The following is a 20,338-nucleotide window of genomic DNA, read 5'->3' on the forward strand; positions in this document are numbered from 1 at the left end:
GTGGTAGTGGATCGCTTTTCCAAATACGGTCACTTCGCCGCTATTAAACATCCTTATACCGCCCCGCAAGTTGCTCAAGTATCCTTCGAAGAAATTTTCAGGTTGCATGGCATGCCATCTTCCATTGTATGCGACAGAGATCCTACTTTCACCAGTTCCTTTTGGCGTGAGTTGTTCCATCTCAATGGCATCCAATTCAAGTTTAGTTCCGCTTACCATCCGCAAACCGATGGCCAAACGGAGGTGGTCAACCGAACAATTGAAATGTACCTACGATGCTTCACAAACTCCAATCCTAAGAAGTGGGTTAGTTGGTTACCATGGGTTGAGTTTTGTTATAATACAAGCGTGCACTCGGCCACAAAGCGTACCCCCTTTGAAATTGTTTATGGTCGAGTTCCACCATCCCTCTTAACCTATGTCCCGGGCACTACCAAAAATGCAGCTGTAGAGGAAACTTTAATCGCCCGAGATACAATGTTGAAAGAGGTGCGTTTGCAACTTCTAGAGGCTCAAAATCGTATGAAACAAATTTATGACAAAACTCATCAAGAGCGAGAGTTTTCGCCCGGAGACTGGGTCTATTTGCGACTCCAAGAGCATCGTCAACATTCGGTGTACCGGCGGCTGAATAAGAAATTATCTCCCAAATTTTTTGGGCCTTATCGGGTGCTTGCGAAAGTAGGGCCGGTGGCGTATCGATTGGCTTTGCCTCCTAAAGCTAAAATTCATAATGTTTTTCATGTCTCTGTCCTAAAGAAATGGGTGGGTACAGGCTTTCCAGTTCATGATGGTCTTCCTCTCTTCAGTGAAGATGATGATGTTATTCTTCCGCAAGCTATCCTAGATCAACGTCTAATGCAGGGCCGGGAAGAATTGTTGGTCCACTGGCAAGGGCATTCTCCAGCTGATGCAACTTGGGAGCCCCAGGCTGATTTTGTGTTGAGATTTCCTTCTTTTGCCCTTGAGGGCAAGGGCAAACTTAAGCAGGCAGGAGTGTTACGTGGCAGTGCAATAGGAGAAGTCTTGTGCCTTACATGAAAAAGCCAGCTGTGAAGAAGATTTTAGTAGTAGATATTTTATTAATAAATAAAATATGCAGTAGGATTTGGATTCTTGTTCATAAAGCAAGAATCCTTGTGTGATTTGGATTCTTGCTCATAAAGCAAGAATCTGAAGTAATTAATAAGGGAATTTGACTCCCAGTAGGTTTAGGACTTCTATTTCCAGCCGTGTGTTTCTTTCCTTTCTAATTTGTCATGTATTCCTCTATATAAGCATAAGGTTATGAATAAAAAGCATCAGAAAATTATTATACAACTCTTGTAGTTGCTTGGGAGGCTAGGGTACCTCGAATACCCTTTTCTATCTATCACCATAGGTAAACTCAAGAAACCAAATCTTGTAGTTTTGCCGGTATCTCGACCCATAACACGTTCACAAACACAAGCCCATAACAAAAGCCCTTTGTGATTGACTTCAAAAGGAGATGATTTACAGTATTACAAGCCTTTTTGAGCTTAAAATATACAAAACACGATGCATGGTGGGTAGTAGGCACCATACATATACGAAATCGAACTCCTCTGGCTCTGATCGTTTGTTGATGATCCCGATTTCACCTTTTCTCCTTTTTCCTTATATCTTTGAGGAATCCTTATAATATTTTTTAGGGTAAAACAAAATTGAATTGAAAACAATCAATTTATTACAATACTACTCTTAAAGGAAACCCCTTGTCCAACACAAGAAAGATATGAGACCCACCATGACAAACAAAATAAACACAAAGTATAGTAGGAGACTCCTACAGTACCCCTCGAAGCTAAAAATAGATCACAACACCCACGGAGACTTTTCCTTTCTTCAAGTCAGTCAAAAGAAAGGAAACCCCTTATCCAACCCCATATATATATATATGACAAACAAAAAAACAAATTAGACAAGGATCGATCCATGGAGGCAGAGGCTGGGTGTTAAGCAGTTGTCTAATTAATTGGAGCTCCAAGAACCTGAAGACGGTCTTTGTAAGAGACTGCAATCATGAAAAATCTTGTACTCTGGCCACACCTGACCTCGTAAAAGATAAGGGTGTCTCCTGCCTGTAGCTTCTTCTCTTCAGCAAACTCGATCCACCTTTCGCCGTTGATATAAACTCTCTCCTTACTTGTAAAACAACCCATTTGCCAGGGCTTCATTTCAACGTCATAGAAAGTGATCACTTCACTTCCATTTGGTGGGGGGAAGAATCGGGCTGCAAATGCCCTCGGTATATAAAGCCTATAGCCTGCTTTTTTTTTTTATGTCACTTTGTGACAAAATCTTGTTAAACACCACTTCACGCTCGTACTCCCTGTACATACATTTCGTACATACGTTTGTGTTTCCATGACCTTCACATGGAGGAGGATAAATCCCACTGGCACTGGAGGCTGAATCTGCATCTCCTGCTGTTGCTGCCGTGCCCCAATTCATACTTTGAGCTCGCCGCCTATAATTATCAAATCGGAGGAAAAGGACAATTCACTATTAAAAATATAAACAAACGCAATGTTTCTTTGTACATTTGCAGTATATATATATCATATACAAGCTAGCAGCAGTATAACAATAAACTGTTATGTAACCATATTAACAGAAAAAGGAAGCTAACTTCTAACTAGTATTAACTGTCTTTCAACTAACAAAACAGATTCCATCGTCCTGCTCATCTTACACAACTACAATCAATAACACATTATAAACAAAAGTTTGACAAATTCTATCTATCTCAGAAAATGATGAAACTATCATCATATCATATAAATCTTACCCCTAAACTGAACACCGTTTAATTGAATGCTTATGAGTATAGGGGTGTATATATATACATAGCCGAATCAGAACAATCTAATCTCACTCTGAGTATATGGGTCACCAAAATTCTAAAGTGAAAGTGACGAAATTCGATTGGGTTCGTGGGTTCGCGGGTTCGCGTTACATTCGCAACTGGCGCTATTACGCGCTATTAGAAAGCTTTGGTCAAATGACGATGGGCTTTGGTCTTGTTTCCGAGTAAATGATGTACGTGGGACTGAGGATACAAAATTACAACCCTCATAACCTAACCCTTCAAAATGAGTGCCTGCTGATCTGCTTGGACAAACTTTATATCTAATTAAACGTGGCTTCAACACATATTATATATATGTTTTTTTTTTTTTTTTTTTGGGAGGTTCATCAATTTTAAAAGCTAATTATTACATATATGTAAGAAAAAAAGAAAAAATATATTCATGAAAAAATTTGTAGAATACAATTGATCCGCCCTGGCTTTAATGCTTTCGTTGGATCAGCCACCTAATCCACATACGACATAAATGGGAAAATATTCAGAGCCTGTTTGAGATTGCATTTGAGAAATAGAGTTTTTAAGTAAAAAATCGCTTTTTGGCAAAAACTTCATTTAAACTTTTGGCAAAAGTGCATTTTTGTTATTTTTAGGCTTTTTAGACTATTAAAAGCGCTTTTAATTGTTTTATCAAGCAAATACTTTCTTTTTTTTTCTTTTTTTTTTTTCAAACGAACATTTTTAGTGTTAAAAGCACTTTTAGAAACGCAATTTCAAATAAGCTCTTTAACTTCACATTCGGCTTAGTAAATATTAGCTAAATTTTAGTTAAAAGACGGCATTTTTCTACTTTAGCTACCTACTTTTTTAAAGTACCTACATCCAGCTCAATATTTTACCTATTTACTTTCACTTTTTCATTTAAATATTATTTCTTTATTATTTGGTGACAAATTTGTCTGCGCTCATATCCTAACAGTTCAAAATGAGGGCCCTACATTTTTATTTTATTTTTGTCTTTCTTTCTTTTGTTAATTTTTGGTCGTCAATTATGAAAAATTTATATGTTATCAACAGAGGGAATTCGCATGGCCTTCTGAGTTTGCATATATACATTGATCTACGACTACGAGCATAGATTTGCCACTTCAAGATTGCTTCATTACTTTACGGATGACGCTTTGAGAAAATTGGGGAAAGGAGTTGAAACCCGGCCGATTGAACATAATTAGTAAGCACACTGCATCTAGCATTAATATGGCACATAACAAAAGTGTGGTACATAAGATGCAATTTAACAATAAAAACTTCAAAAGCAACTTACATGATCTCATATTCACATATTCAACATAATTAGTAAAATGATTAAAAGTATAGTTGTCTACCAAGCAGGAATATGTTCTCCAGAGAAATCAAGAGTTTTGATTTCACCCAAAGAGTAAAATAGGAGAAAACATTAATAGAGGCTTTTTATGATTATTCTGAAGTTATCTCTAATTAAATGTGTGCATATGTCATGGGGAACAAAATTGTGAAGATCTTGGAAGGTGGGGACTGGGGGAGGTGATGATTACTATTGGGAGATTAAGCGGTTATAGAGTTTTTACTCAGAGTACATTAATATATATAGTTGAACACAACTCTAGCCCAAAAGTCTAAGCTAATGGGCTAAAGTTCACTTAAGTATATTAAGCACTATTTTCTTTTATATTTTTTCAATGTGAGACATAACACTCACAAGTGCACTCGATCACAACAATCTCCTCCTCACTTGTGAGTCTCTTTACATTGACTCAACTCCCCCTCGCTTGTGAGTCTTTTATATTTCCAAAAGTGTCTCACGTCAAGAGTTGCAGATGGAGACACAACTCTAAACCCAAAGCGTCCAGACACCTGTCCCAAAAAAGTAACTATGGCTCTGATACTAGGTGTTGGGTGGTCTTTGGCTTCTCTCAACTCCAAAAGCTAACTGAAGAGATGAGGCTTTCTCTCATACTTATAAATTGACCACCAGCCTCTTCCACAATCGATGTGTATGGGATAACCCTAACAATTAACATAATGAGTCACTAAGTAATATTTAAGTTTGACAAAAATATGTTACACGTGATTTGTACGCGTTTGTTGATTTCGTCAACATCTTTATGTGGCTCCGTTTGATAAACGGTTTTGCCATGATTTTTGCTCTACACTATTCATCTCACTTTTTTTTATTTTTTCAATATTCTCTTACTTTTTACATCACATCAATTATTTTTTTTATTACTATTCAAATAAAAAAAATCACTACAAAACAAATTTTTTTCATTTTTCTATACCAAACATTTTTACTTTTTCACTTTTTTTTTTTTAAAAAAATATTTTTACTTTTTTTCCCATCAATCACTTTTTGCTACAGCATCAAACCAAAACCAAAACAAAATCATTTATCAAACGAACCCTGTATGGTTCCTCGATCTACATGGCTTATGTATTTGCGGTTGTTGTTTTCCTCAACATCCTTCCACCACAAATCCAGTGGGTTGAAGTTGAGAATGTCAATCTTAAGAAAGGTTAGTGGGCCATTTGGGTGTGAAATTTTAGAACTTTTTTTTTTTTTTTTTTAAATGAAATTTATAGTGGTATTTTGGTTATATTGAAGAAAAATTAAGTTATTTTTGTCTTTTTGTTGGCCTTTGGAATAGTGACAACTTTTTAATAATTTGAGAGGACATTGTCTCAATTAAAAATTTATAAAAATATTGTCAATTGAATGATAATTTAAAAAGAATGCATGAACTTTTCCGATAATTTTACTTAAATAACTAATGAAAAGGATTCTTTACGTAATTCTTAGCAACTGCCAAATGATGTATCTCGTTAATACAACTTGCTTTTCCTTTTGTTCTCAGCTTCTCTCCCTTTTTAATTTTCACAAATATTATGTCAATTTCATTTTCCTTGTTTGTGTTTCATCAACATCATATTCATTTGTTTGTGTTAATTTATGAGGTTGAAATAATACTGACATGCACTCATATTTCAGCTATTAAGCTATGTAAGCACTATTTGGGAAATTGCAACAAGACTTTGCAATGAAAGATCCTAGTTCAGATCCTTTTTCGTATTGTCATATTGTTTAGGCTTTGCAATATTGCACTCTTACATGACATGATATTGTTCTATCTATACATTAATTTTTACATGTGCTACTACTCGTATGACTGCCACTAAAAGCGTAAAAGGCTACTTTGTTACTGGGCACCCTTCATCATGTTCTCTATTAAACAAAAGGTTCATTGCAATATAGATAATTTTGACGACAAAGTGACATAAAAATCTATTTAAAATTCGGGTAAAAACCTAAGGACTTTGCCATTGAAATTGAAAACTAAGTACAAAATTCAAATAAGATAAAAACCTAATTGCTAAATATTTTTCTTTTTTCATTTATGATTACCATATATCCTAATGAAAGAGATCAAATTGGAAAACCGCGTTTATAAAAATGACATGTTTTATCATATATTTTTACAAAAGACAAATTGAAAAATATAACATTTTTCCTATAAAAGCATTCGCTTAAATTTATAAATGATTTTGTGACATTTTTCCCCTAAAAATGGTGACCAAAAAGAAATTCTAATACATTTATATATATATATATATATATATATGCCAACAGTTGGAAACGAGAATTAACCGACATGGAAACAAGAATCAATCGACGATTCTATTCCTTCACGATAAGGAAGGGTGGGACCCATTTTGCAATTCGTGAAACATTTCATGATAACTGACAAGACAGTTGGTGTCTATTTTAAACATAAACATATATAATTTCTCTATGTATGCGCACGTGTATATATAAAATAAAAACATACAATTCTTAAACTTGATTTTATAATAAGTCATAAGCCATAAATATATACAAAATTACATGCCTATAAAATCTATCTTTAAAAAGTTGCATGCAACACATTTCCCATCTGATACTCAGTACAGAAAAGTTGCAACAAAAAATGGAATATTGCACCTCCAAACGTCCAGAAGATACCAACTCTGAAAAAAGGGGTATCCTCAGCTTATCCTCTGCAGCATCCTTCTTAAAGATTTATCTCCATCATTTTCCCCACAGGTGACAACAAGAAGACTACATTGTTTTGAAGCTCCTTGAAGTTGATGATCAAACATCATCTACAATGCAAGTTTGCTTTCCTGTGGAGTAGAAACCCCAATTCTCTTCTGCAACAAAGCCTAACAGCTCTTTACAGAAGAGTTAAAATCCGAAAATCATGACCAAAACAACTAATACAATTCCTCCAAAACTTTACTCATTCATCCAAAGAAAAACAGAAAATCACGACATCCACAGGATTAAAACCCTCAACTGCAGCACCAATTTCTACTCTTAGAGGAGATCAGCCACAACACACCTAGAGCCACAAGCAGAACAAAAAATCTAACCAGAAAAATCCAAATCCTGCCAGAATTCACCACCCAAAAACTAGAAAATCCTAATGACGGAATCCAGGAAACAGAACAAACCAAACCAAACCCAATACCTTTATTGCAGATATATGAGCAAAATCAATCAACTTCCCCTTGCTGATTGAATCAAAACAGCGGAAATCCATCAATTTCAATGCCGAAAGCTGCTAAAATCGAGAAAATAGCAAAGACCCAGATGAAAAAACCAGGGAAACTCAAAGTCTCAGATGACAAAACAGAAAAACTGACAGAATCATATTGGGAATCAAATGACTTTCAAGTTTCAACTACCCAGATGAGTGCCCAGCTTGTGCGCTTGCCCCTTGAGCAGTGTAAGGATTTGGCAAATCAGCTGAAACCATTTGGGGGTGAAAAATTTACATAGACAGGGCAATGCTATAGAAGATTAATATATTTATGGGAATTGTTGTAAAAATTCTTGGGTTGCCAAAGAACCCCAAGATCACACGTAGGTCCGTTCCTGGTCAAGTACAAATATATATGTAAGTAGAAGGAATAAGGGGAACTGAAATAATATGCAAACTAGCAACATTATTAGTAATCACACTGCATCTACCAACATGCAACAGAAGAAATTCTGCTTCATAAGCAACCTGCAACTCTTATTGGCGACAGGCTTTCTCTCTTTTTGTCAAGCATACGTCACCATCTTTAGGTAAATAGCTAAAAGTACTATATGCAGAATTAGATAGGAAAAAAAAAGGGGGGAACCCACACAGAAACATTTACCAGAAGATCTCAGAAATCTTAATGCTTGAAGACACAGAATATTTGTCACTGCAACCATGAAGATGCTTCTGATTACTCTAATTAACAGCTAATCCTTTCAAAAGGGAAAAAGAGGTTAGATTGTTACAAATTGTTTCTCTCTTTCACGAAGAACCTCCAATCCCAGCCAGTACTGCACTCTCAATCTACTTGGTTCAACGTCAAAATAGACACAAACATATCCAATCAAACGCTACCCACACAAACATGGAAGGGCACAAGCACAGTAAAAGAATAATGCTAGAAACTATACACAAACATATCGAATCAAATGCAATCCATACAAACATGATATGGCACGAGAACAGTAAAAAAAAAAATTTGCTAGAAACTTACAATTATTTTACATATGTTTGCGATTACTTATATTAAGCAAAGGGCACAACAAGAAGTCAACAACCATCAATCCAATACACAGAAGAAATATCCCACCACTGTCGTCTATCTTAGCCTTTTCTTTTTTTCTTTTTTTTTCTCTTTTTTTTTTCTCCAAAGCCAATCAATTGACATATAAATATCCCTTAGTATCAAATGAACTAGCTCCAAAAACAAAAAAAAAGGTTCGAATTACACATTATAACTTGGACATGCAGCACATATTTACCAGAACTTCAATAAAATTTTCTGCCCCAATCACAAACATGAAATTTAATCACAGTCTCTATGAAAAATGCAGTGCCGTGTATATAAGAAGAAAGCATGAAAATTCATAAAATAGACCATCTTCAACTACAATTATTTCACAGCAACCACCAAAGAGGTGAAAAAAATTGCACGAGACGAGACCGAAGCTGGAAACAGAAAAGGAGCTATATATACATATTACATACCTACGAGGGGCGAAGCTGGAATATTGTTGTCGGCGAACCTCTGTTTCGATCCGAGAGTGAAGCCCTCCAATCCATGGGCGTTCTCTCTCTCTCTCTCTCTCTCTCATGCGCGGGGTTTTAAAAGCCCTCTGTTGTTGACTTCAAAAGAAGATGCCTGTTACACAAGTCTTGTTGAGCTTAAAATATACAAAACACGATGCACGGTGACACATGTCAGAATATCCTAGTGAGGACTATACGCGGGGCCTTCTTCATCATGCACTAACCTCCTCCATGTGTGGGGGTTACAATACCCAAGGTTGAAGAAGGCCCACCTTACTATGATGGGCTCAACCCCACGCAATCGAACTCCTCTGCCTCTGCTCGTTTGTTGATGATCCTGATTTCACCTTTTCTCCTTTTTTGTCTTATATCTTTGAGGAATCCTTATGATAGTTTTTAAATCACAAAAGAGTAAAAAAAATATTGAATTGAAATGTCGAGATGGAATAGGATAGATGGGATTGTGTGATTGTAAAACAATCAATTTATTACAATAGTACTATTAAAGGAAACCCCTTGTCCAACACAAGAAATGTGATCCATGACAATTGACAAACAAAAACACACGTTGCTTACAAAATAAAAACAAAGTAGGAGACACCCATGCAGCTAAAAATAGATCACAACACCCACGGAGACTTTTCCTTTCTTCAAGTCAGTCAAAAGAAAGGAAACCCCGTATATGACAAACAAACACACACACGTTGCTAACAAAATATAAAAATATAAAAACAAATTAGACAAGGATCGATCAATGGAGGCAGAGGCTGGGTGTTAAGCAGTTGTCTAATTAATTGGAGCTCCAAGAAGCTGAAGACGGTCTTTGTAAGAGACTGCAATCATGAAAAATCTTGTACTCTGGCCACACCTGACCTCGTAAAAGATAAGGGTGTCTCCTGCCCGTAGCTGCTTCTCTCGAGCAAACCCGATCCACCCTGCGCCGAGATAAGCTCTTCCACCACTTGTACGAAATCCCATTGGCCAGGGCTTCATTTCAACATCATTGAAAGTGATCACTTCACTTCCATTTGCTGGGGAGCAGAATCGGGCTGCATGTGGCAGCGGTATATAAAGCCTATAGCTTCCTCTTCCTTGTATGTCACTTGGTGACACATTCTTCTTAAACACCACTTCACTCTCGTACTCCCTGTACAAACATTTCGGACATACGTTTGTGTTTCCATGATCTTCATCACATGGATAAATTCCACTGGAGGCTGAATCTGCATCTCCTGCTGGTCCAGCCATGCCTGAATTCATACTCGAGCTCGCCTATAAGTATCAAATTGGAGGAAAAATAAAAACAAACGCTTAGAAGAAGTTCTAAAATCATTCACAAAAACAACCAATAACACATTATAAACAAAAGTTTGACAAACTGTCTCTTTTTTTTTAAAAAAAAAAAAAAAAAAAATTGATGAAACCATCATATCATATAAATCTTACCCCTTAACTAAACAACACCGTTTAATTGAATGGTTATGAGTATAGGGGGTATATATAAAACATTGTTTGTAGTAAAGTGTGCTTCTATTAGTAAATTTATTGTAAATCTACAGTGACCATTGGCCATCTTTATTGTAAAGTTGCTTACTACTATGACGATTATTAGTAAGCAACTTTATGGAAATTCTTGCTATGGATTAAATTGATTAGAATTATTCTAATCAAGTTAATCATTATTCTAATCAATTATAAAACATTGTTTGTAGTAAAGTGTGCTTCTATTAGTAAATTTATTGTAAATCTACAGTGACCATTGGCCATCTTTATTGTAAAGTTGCTTACTACTATGACGATTATTAGTAAGCAACTTTATGGAAATTCTTGCTATGGATTAAATTGATTAGAATTATTCTAATCAAGTTAATCATTATTCTAATCAATTATAAAACATTGTTTGTAGTAAAGTGTGCTTCTATTAGTAAATTTATTGTAAATCTACAGTGACCATTGGCCATCTTTATTGTAAAGTTGCTTACTACTATGACGATTATTAGTAAGCAACTTTATGGAAATTCTTGCTATGGATTAAATTGATTAGAATTATTCTAATCAAGTTAATCATTATTCTAATCAATTATAAAACATTGTTTGTAGTAAAGTGTGCTTCTATTAGTAAATTTATTGTAAATCTACAGTGACCATTGGCCATCTTTATTGTAAAGTTGCTTACTACTATGACGATTATTAGTAAGCAACTTTATGGAAATTCTTGCTATGGATTAAATTGACGATTATTATTCTAATCAAGTTAATCATTATTCTAATCAATTCGTAGTAAGCAACTTTACATTGACGATTATTATTCTAATCAATTCGTAGTAAGCAACTTTACAATAAAGATGGCCAATGGTCACTGTAGATTTAGTCTACACTTCAGAAGTATTAGTAAGCAACTTTACAATAAAGTGCACCAAATGTCATTTCTGACGTCGGATTTTCATCCAATGGAGATGACAGCGCTATGCGCTATTATAAAGCTTTGGTCTTGTTTCTGATTAAATGATGTGGGACTGAGGATAAAAAATTACAGCCCTCAAATCCTAACCCTTCAAAATGAGGGCCTACACTCTTGGGACAAACATTATATCTTAAACGTGGCTTGAACACATATTACATTTTTTTTTTTTTTTTTTTTGGGAGGTTCATCAATTTTAAAAGCTAATTATTACATATATGTAATAATAATAAAAAAAATTCGTGAAAAAATTTGTACAATACAATGAAAGTACAAATGGGCTCTAGCTTTAATACTTTTTTATTGGATCGGCCACCTCATCCACAAACGACATAAAGGTGAGAATACAAACTATACAAAGAGTAGATATCAATAATTACTTTTTCTTACTTTTTTTTTTTTATAACAATTTTCTTTTCTATTTATTTCGCAAAAATAGATCATGTTACTCTGACAAAACAATATCATAGATACAATGAGAAATTTATTCCATCCAAATTTGATATATATGCTTTGTTTAGCTCTTTAAATGTCACCGTCTCAATTAGTTTTCAGATCTACAAAATATTCTGGCAAATCATGTGTCTGGCCGTTGCCTAGTCGATCACAACTTTCTTAACTAAACAATAATTTTCTGGATTTTCCATATCGGCTATAAGTTCATTCCCTTCCCAAACGCAATCTCCTTCGCTGTCTCTACCATCAGTTCCATATACCTGATAATTCCTTCGCTATTAGTTAGTGATTTGCTCCAAAAAAAACAAAAGGAAAACAAAAGACTGACTGGAGATCTAAGATCGTTACTCTTAACGTTTTGTGTAAACAAACCCTTAGAAAATGACTAAAGGAAATCAAAAAAAAAAAAAAAAAAAGTTTCACTTTTAGATCACTACTAAAAGCAAATTTAGTGATAAAACAAATAAGAACTACTGCATAGCTTGAGCATTAATTAGCAGACTCACCACTATATATTTCATAAAAAATGATATGTTGGTGGAGGAGTGAAGGTTTTTTTTTGTTTGTCAAATCTAGAGATAAGACAAACACCGATAGCAATGGAACTATCACTTTACAACAAGGCCATGCTGATTTCCTCATCCCCACTCTGGTTCTTTGGTGTGATACTATTTGTGGTTTAGTACTAGCTTCTAACATGGTTTTTCATGCAAGGAATAAGCACATTGGAATAAGATCCTTTTTAGCTATTTCATTTAGTGTATCCATTTATTGAAAAATGAGAGGTATTATTGTAAATTTGAATGAGGATCATCTCCAATTAGTTATAGTGAATGGATATTGTTGTTCCCTCAAAAAGTAAAAAGATAAAAATACTCCTCAAATATAACTAACCAGAGGATCATGTTCCTATAAACATATCCTCTCCATTTCAAACATTGAAGCGGACTACCATTTAATCAGCGAGAAAATCATCATCAAAGACATTCAAGCCAAGTACATTTTCACTGCTTTAAATTCTGCTCGGTTTTTGTATCTTCAAGATAAGCTCATGGTTCACTCCCCTCCCATGTAAACCAGACGCCTAGCTAGTCAGCATCCAACATCTGAAACAGATGTGAAGCAGTCTCCCACTTGATTTCTTCTTCTGTAGCTCATTGATATTTGATAGAGATAGGATTACATTTGAATTCAAACCTCTTTGATATGAGGAGTTATCAATTCTATATAATGGGAAAATAGAGCATGATTTCGTATCTTGCCAGATCAATTCAAAAACTCCACAGTAATTTCTTTCAACATAGACGCTGGTTTTGGTAAAGTGGTAGAAAAATCCATTTACATTTTGGGCAAAAACTTAAAAGACTTTATTATTAAAATTATAAATTAATGACTAAATTCAAATTAGATGAAAACAACCTAATGACTGTACATATATTCGTTTATGATTATGATAGAGATCAAATTGAAGATTTTATAGACCTCCTTTAATCATTAGATTTTACAAAAGAAAAATTGCAAAAATATAACATTGTCTTCATCTAATATATATGGTTCAAAGAACATTCTAATTAGTTGTAATACATCATTTTAGAAGATATTGCATGTCGAAAAAGATATATTCAATATATTAATAATGAAAAATAATGTAGCGATTTCAAAATATTTAGAAAAACTAGATAAATTAATGTTAGGAGTGAAAAAAATAAATTACAAATTATTTTAATATTTTTTAAACGATAATGAAATTTTATTGAATTATTTATTTATTTTATTAATTATATTAAATAATATAATTAAATGTTTAAATTATAAGTCAGGTGTAACATAATTTTGATAAGTGGTAACAAAGAATAACATTATTCTCTCCCTAAACAAAAATCTTTACTAAACTCCGCCAACAACCACCACCACATCAATCAGGTGGAATACAGCGAACTTCCCTGCTCGAATGAACTAGGTTGAAGGAACTTCTTCCAAACTCAGTCTATAAAAATGACTTGAGTTTTTCTCTAAACTAGATTGGAGGAACTTCCTCCAAACTAGTCTATAAAAATGACATGTGTCATTTGAAAATATGAGATGCACATGTTTTTTTTATAGGGAAAAGTTGGTTCCCAAATGATGTGTCACAATCTCATGAGTTTGTGAGACACTTCCCAAAATAATAAATCTCATAAGATTGTGACACATCATTTGGAACTAACTTTTGGGAGGAAAATTTGAGATGTGTATAGTAGCACTCCTCTTTTTTATAATAGGGAAAAGTTGAAATAAATAATATTAAAAATTCATGTGCATCTCATATGTTATTAAAAAAAATGGACACATGTCATTTTTATAGGCTGAGTTGAAGAAAGTTTCTCTAACCCAGTTTGAAGGAAAACTCTATCCACTATCCTCGTCCAAAAGTTGCGAAACAAGAGCAACGGCACAGAACCCATGGACCTGTCCTCATGGTTCCGACACGGCCTTTCAAGCGCAAGCACAAAGACCAAAAGCCCAAATCTCTCAAACCAATCACACCGAGACGCACAACAACAAGAAGAGGAACTATTCGAAGTCACAGAGCAACTCATTGAGTTCGTCAAGTCCTTCACTTTCGACACCTTCAATAATTTCCCTCTCCAAGGTATTTATTCCCTCGCACTATACACTCTGTTTGGTTCCCGAGAAAACGTCATAGAAAAGAAGATTATGAATGTTACAATGTTTTATGTGGGGTTGGTTTTCTAAGTTAATGAACAACTCTCTTTAATTAAGCTAGGAAGTGGGTTTGGGTTCATTTCTTTCTTTCTTTTGATAAAAATAAAATTCAAGGTTGTAAATTTTTAGTTATTTTTCTCTTCCTATATTTTTATCAGCAACCAAACGTGTATTTTTTTTTTATTAATACATGTAGATGCCAAATAAAGATCATAATGATCCTTTTAATTAATCATAGGGTTAAATGTTTTATTAGTAGAGTAAGGGCTGATATCAACTGGATCTCACAATTTCAAGAAGTATTAATCGTAGATGTTACCTATATTGACCCAAAAGACCCAGATAGTACTTTCATCCAATATTTTAACGGAGAGATACATCAAACAATCAATAACAGTCATATATCTTATTAATATTATTTGAACATAATATAATAAAAAAACTAAAAGAAATTATATATATATATATATATATATATATATATATATATATAGAGAGAGAGAGAGAGAGAGAGAGAGAGAGAGAGGTGGCCGTAAGTCGCCAAAATTATCCCTATTTGGCCTTAGGGTAGTTTGAAAATCCCGTGAATTTTATTTTTTTTAAATAAATAATATGACATGGCATATGGGCATGTGTCACATTGTGAGAAGCGTTAACGTGTCTCTTCGTTAAAATATTGGACAAAAGTACTATATAAGTCATTGGGGTCAATGTAGGTACTATCTAAGATACTTAACTAAATATGCCAAAACTACTAATACTTCGAGAGAGAACCAGGCGTATTAAAAAAATGGTCTGGGTATTATTTCCACAGCAAGAGTTTTGCATTTCAACATTTAGTGCCTTTTTTTTTTTGTTATTGTTGTGATGGCTCGTCATCATTGCAGAGGATGGAATTGTGCGTCCAAGTGCAGCACATAAGCGAATTCAATTTCTATTAAACATCAACTACCTTGTAACCTCATATGGGAGTTCCTCAAACTACCCTTAATCTATCTAATTACGTGCTTGAGCAATTAACCCCGTAACACAAACCTTTAGAGAAGTTTATTACTTTTGCTGCTACAAACCTTGTTCAAGTAAACCAATAGCATTAGCTAATCATGCAGCAGTAATGGATGCGCAACAATCAAGTACAGGACAGAACTAGGATTTTTTCTTTTTTAGCCCAAATCTACATAAATAAATAAATTAATGGACGTACAAGAAGAAGAAGAACAGGAAGAGGAGAAGCTAGGCCTAAAAAACTAGTTACTACCAGTAGAATTTTTTTTTTCTTCTGAATTTTTGCAGGGCGGCACCCCGCCCGCCCCCTGCTTGTCTCCGCCATCGGCCAAAGCCCCCAACACCAAATGTAGGTCTACCCATGGTCAAGTACAAATATGTAAGTAGAAGGAATAAGGGCCCGGGAAGTGAAATAATATGCAAACTAGCAACATTATTAGTAATCACACGATTCACACTGCATCTACCAACACGCAACAGAAGAAATTCTGCTTCATAAGGTGCAATTAATTTAACAAGACAAACTTCATAAGCGACCTGCAACTCTTACTGGCGATAGGCTTTCTTTCTTTTTGTCAAGCACACGTCACCATTTTAGGTAAATTGCTAGAAGTAGTATATGCAGGAATTGGGGGGGAACCCATATAGAAACATTTACAAGAAGATCTTAGAAATCTCAATGTTTGAAGACACGGAATATTTGTCACATTAACCATGAGTATCATGAAGATGCTTCTGATTATATAGTATAATAATTAACAGCTAGTCCTTTGAAAAGGGAAAAAGAGGTTAGATTGTTACAAATTGTCTCTCTCTCTTCCACGAATAACCTCCAATCCCGGCCAGTCCTTCCTGCACTATCAATCTACTTGGTTCAACGTCAAAAGAGACACAAACATATCCAATCAAACGCCAACCCACACAAGCATGGAAGGGCATAATGGAAACTACAATTTTATCTCACAGTTATTCCACAATGTGACTACTTATATTAAGCAGAGGGTAAAACAACAACTATCCAATATTCCAATACCCAAAAGAATCCCACCACTGTCGTCTATGTTAACCTTTTCTTTTTCTCCAAAGCCAATCAATTGACATATAAATATCCCCTAATATCAAATGAACTAGCTCCAAAAAAAAAAAAAAGTTGGAATTATACATTAAACTTGGACAGAACATAATTACCTGAACTTCATCAAAATTTTCTCCCCAAATCACAAAAATGAAAGTTAATAACGCTCTCCATGAAAAATTCATAAAATTATACACCATCTTCAACTACAATAATTTAACAGCAACCAGCAAAGAGGTGAAAAAAATTGCACCAGGCGAGAGCCAACGGAAAGCTATCCTCCTATACATATTACATACCTCCGAGGGCTAACATGGATTATCGTGATCGGCGAACCTCTGTTTCGATCCGAGAGTGACTCCATGGGCGTTCTCTCTCTCTCTCTCTCCCTCTCTCTCTTTCTCGCATGCGTGGACTTGAAAAGCCCTCTGTGGTTGACTTCAAAAGGAAATGATTTATAGTATTACAAGCCTTTTTGAGCTTAAAATATACAAAACACGATGCATGGTGGGTAGTAGGTACCATACATATACGAAATCGGAACTCCTCTGGCTCTGATCGTTTGTTGATGATCCAGGTTTCACCTTTTCTCCTTTTTCCCTATATCTTTGAGGAATCCTTATAATAATTTTTAGGGTAAAACAAAATTGAATTGAAAACAATTATTTATTACAATACTACTATTAAAGGAAACCCCTTGTCCAACACAAGAAAGAAATGAGACCCACCATGACAAACAAAATAAAAAACAAAGTATAGTAGGAGACTCCTACACCCTCGAAGCTAAAAATACATCACAACACCCACGGAGACTTTTCCTTTCTTCAAGTCTGTCAAAAGAAAGGAAACCCCGTATATGACAAACAAACACACACACGTTGCTAACTAAATATAAAAATATAAAAACAAATTAGACAAGGATCAATCCATGGAGGCAGAGGCTGGGTGTTAAGCAGTTGTCTAATTAATTGGAGCTCCAAGAATCTGAAGACGGTCTCTGTAAAAGATTGCAATCATGAAGAATCTTATCCTCTGCCCGCACCTGACCTCATACAACGTGATGGTGTCTCCCTCGCGTAGCTGCTTCTTTCGAACAAAGTCGCTCCAGAATGCGCCGGCGATATAAACTCCCCCATTACTTGTAAAAAAACCCATTGGCCAGGGATTCATTTCAACGTCATATAAAGTGATCACTCCTGACACTCCACTTCCATTTGGTGGGGGCCAGATTTGGGCTGCAAGTGGCAACGGTATATAAAGCCTATAGCCTCGTCCTCCTATGATGTCACTTCGTGACAAAATCTTGTTAAACACCACTTCACGCTCGTAGTCCCTGTACATACATTTCGGACATAGGTCTGTGTTTCCATGACCTTCACATGGAGGCCGATAAATCCCAATGGAGGCTGAATCTGCATCTCCTGCTGTTGCTGCCATGCCCCAATTCTTACTTTGAGCTCGCCGCCTATAATTATCAAATCGGAGGAAAAGGACATTAATTAACTATTAAAAATATAAACAAACGCAATGTTTCTTTGTACATTTGCAGTATATATATATATATATATATATATATACAAGCTAGCAGCAGTATAACAATAAACTGTTATGTACAAACCATATTAACAGAAAAAGGAAACTAACTTCTAACTAGTATTAACTGTCTTTCAACTAACAAAACAGATTCCATCTTCATGCTCATCTTATACACCATCATATCATATAAATCTTACCCCTAAACTGAACACCGTTTAATTGAATGATTAAGCATAGGGGTATATATATATATATAACAATCTAAGCTGATGTGACAATTTGGGTCACCAAAAGAAAATAGTTTATTGCGAAGTGTGCGCCAATGCTGCTGCTTTACGGTCTTTGCTGATTCAAGAATATAGTATAATTGGAGTGGCTGAGTTGGGTTTAACTTCGTCCATGAACTTTTTAAAGATGGAAAATGATAGGCTTACAAACACATTTTACCAAAAAACTTTTACAAATTGATGTGGCACAATATGACTGGGCTTCTCAAAATTTGAATTTATCTCATATCTAATCATATGATTGGAATATTGTAATCAGGAATTATTTCAATATATATATATATATATATATATATATATATATATTTTGACGTGTCAAATGGCGAGACACATCAAAAAATACTGTATAAGTTTTTGACGTTTCAGTCTTAGCACGCTAAAATTTTTTTTTTGACATGCCTATGTTTAAACGTCAAAAACTTTTGACATGACACTGTAGACACGTCAAAAATCTGGAATTTTGGCACCTCCCCTTTTAACCGTTGAAAAAGGTCAAAAGCCCCACGTCAAAATGAGTTTTTGACGTGTCAATACCACTGACACGTTAAAAACTCCTAGTCAAAAATTCACACCATTTTTGTAGTGCATGTTGTAACACATCAATTTGTAAAAAAAAATTTTGTAAAATTTGATTGTAAACCTAGCAATCCTCTTTTAAAATTATAAAAAGAAACAATCAAGAATACAATATAATTGGAATGCCTGAGCTGGGGTTGAACTTTGTTCATGAACTTTTTAATATTATAAAAAGAAACAATCAAGAATAAAGTATAATGGGAATGGCTGATCAGTTGGGGTTGAACTCTAGGGATTGGGGTTTAACTTTGTCCATGAACTTTTTAATATTATAAAAAGAAACAATCAAGAATAAAGTATAATTGGAATGGCTGAGTTGGGGTTGAACTTTAGGGTTTAGGGTTTAACTTTGTCCATTTACTTTTTAAGGTTATAAAAAGAAACAATCAAGAATAAAGTATATCGTTAATAACTTTTTTGGTACCTCGGTTTACAGTTTTTTTTTTTTTTTCCCTAAATTTTAAAATGTGACAAAGCTGGTACTTCACCTATGGGAAAAGACAAAATCAATACCTCCATTAGTTCCGTGAGTCCCAATTATCATAATTTCCACATGTCACTCCCATAATACGCCACGTGTCCTAAAATTTAAAAATAATAAAAAATTTCCCAAATTTCCAAAGTCCAATCAAACGTTAATTGGGACTGATGGAACTAACAGATGTATTGATTTTTTCTTTACCACAGGTGAGATACCATATTTGTCACGTTTTAAAACCTAAGAGAAAAAAAATAAAAAAGTATAAACCAAGATACCAAAAAAGTTATTAACCCTAAAGTATATTCTAAAGTTCAACCCCAATTCAGCTGAGTCAGGATTGAACTTTAGGGTTGGGGATGAACTTTGTCCCTGAAGTTTTTAAGATTATAAAAAATAAACAATCAAGAATATAGTAATTGAGAAAGCAAAAAAATATATATATATATAGTTATTGAAATGGCTAAGTCGGGGTTGAATATACTATACTCTTGATTGTTTCTTAATTTTTATAATCTTAAAAAGTTCATGGACAAAGTTAAAACCCAAACCCTAAAGTTCAACCCCGATCCAGCCACTCCAATTACACTATATATATTCTTGATTTGTTTATTTTAAAATGTTCATGGACAAGTTCAGCCCCAAGCTTGAACATATAGTACATGTTTTTGTTTTTGTTTTTGTTTTTTTTGTCTTTCTTCTTCTTCTTTTTTCCTTAATTTTTGTTGGTGCATCAATTTCAAAAGCTAACTATCAGATAAATGTAAGAAAAAAATAAATTCGTGAAAGAATTTGTA

The sequence above is a fragment of the Corylus avellana genome, chromosome 11 (genome assembly GCF_965113065.1).
Source record: "Corylus avellana chromosome 11, dhCorAvel1.hap1.2, whole genome shotgun sequence".
NCBI lineage: Eukaryota > Viridiplantae > Streptophyta > Magnoliopsida > Fagales > Betulaceae > Corylus > Corylus avellana.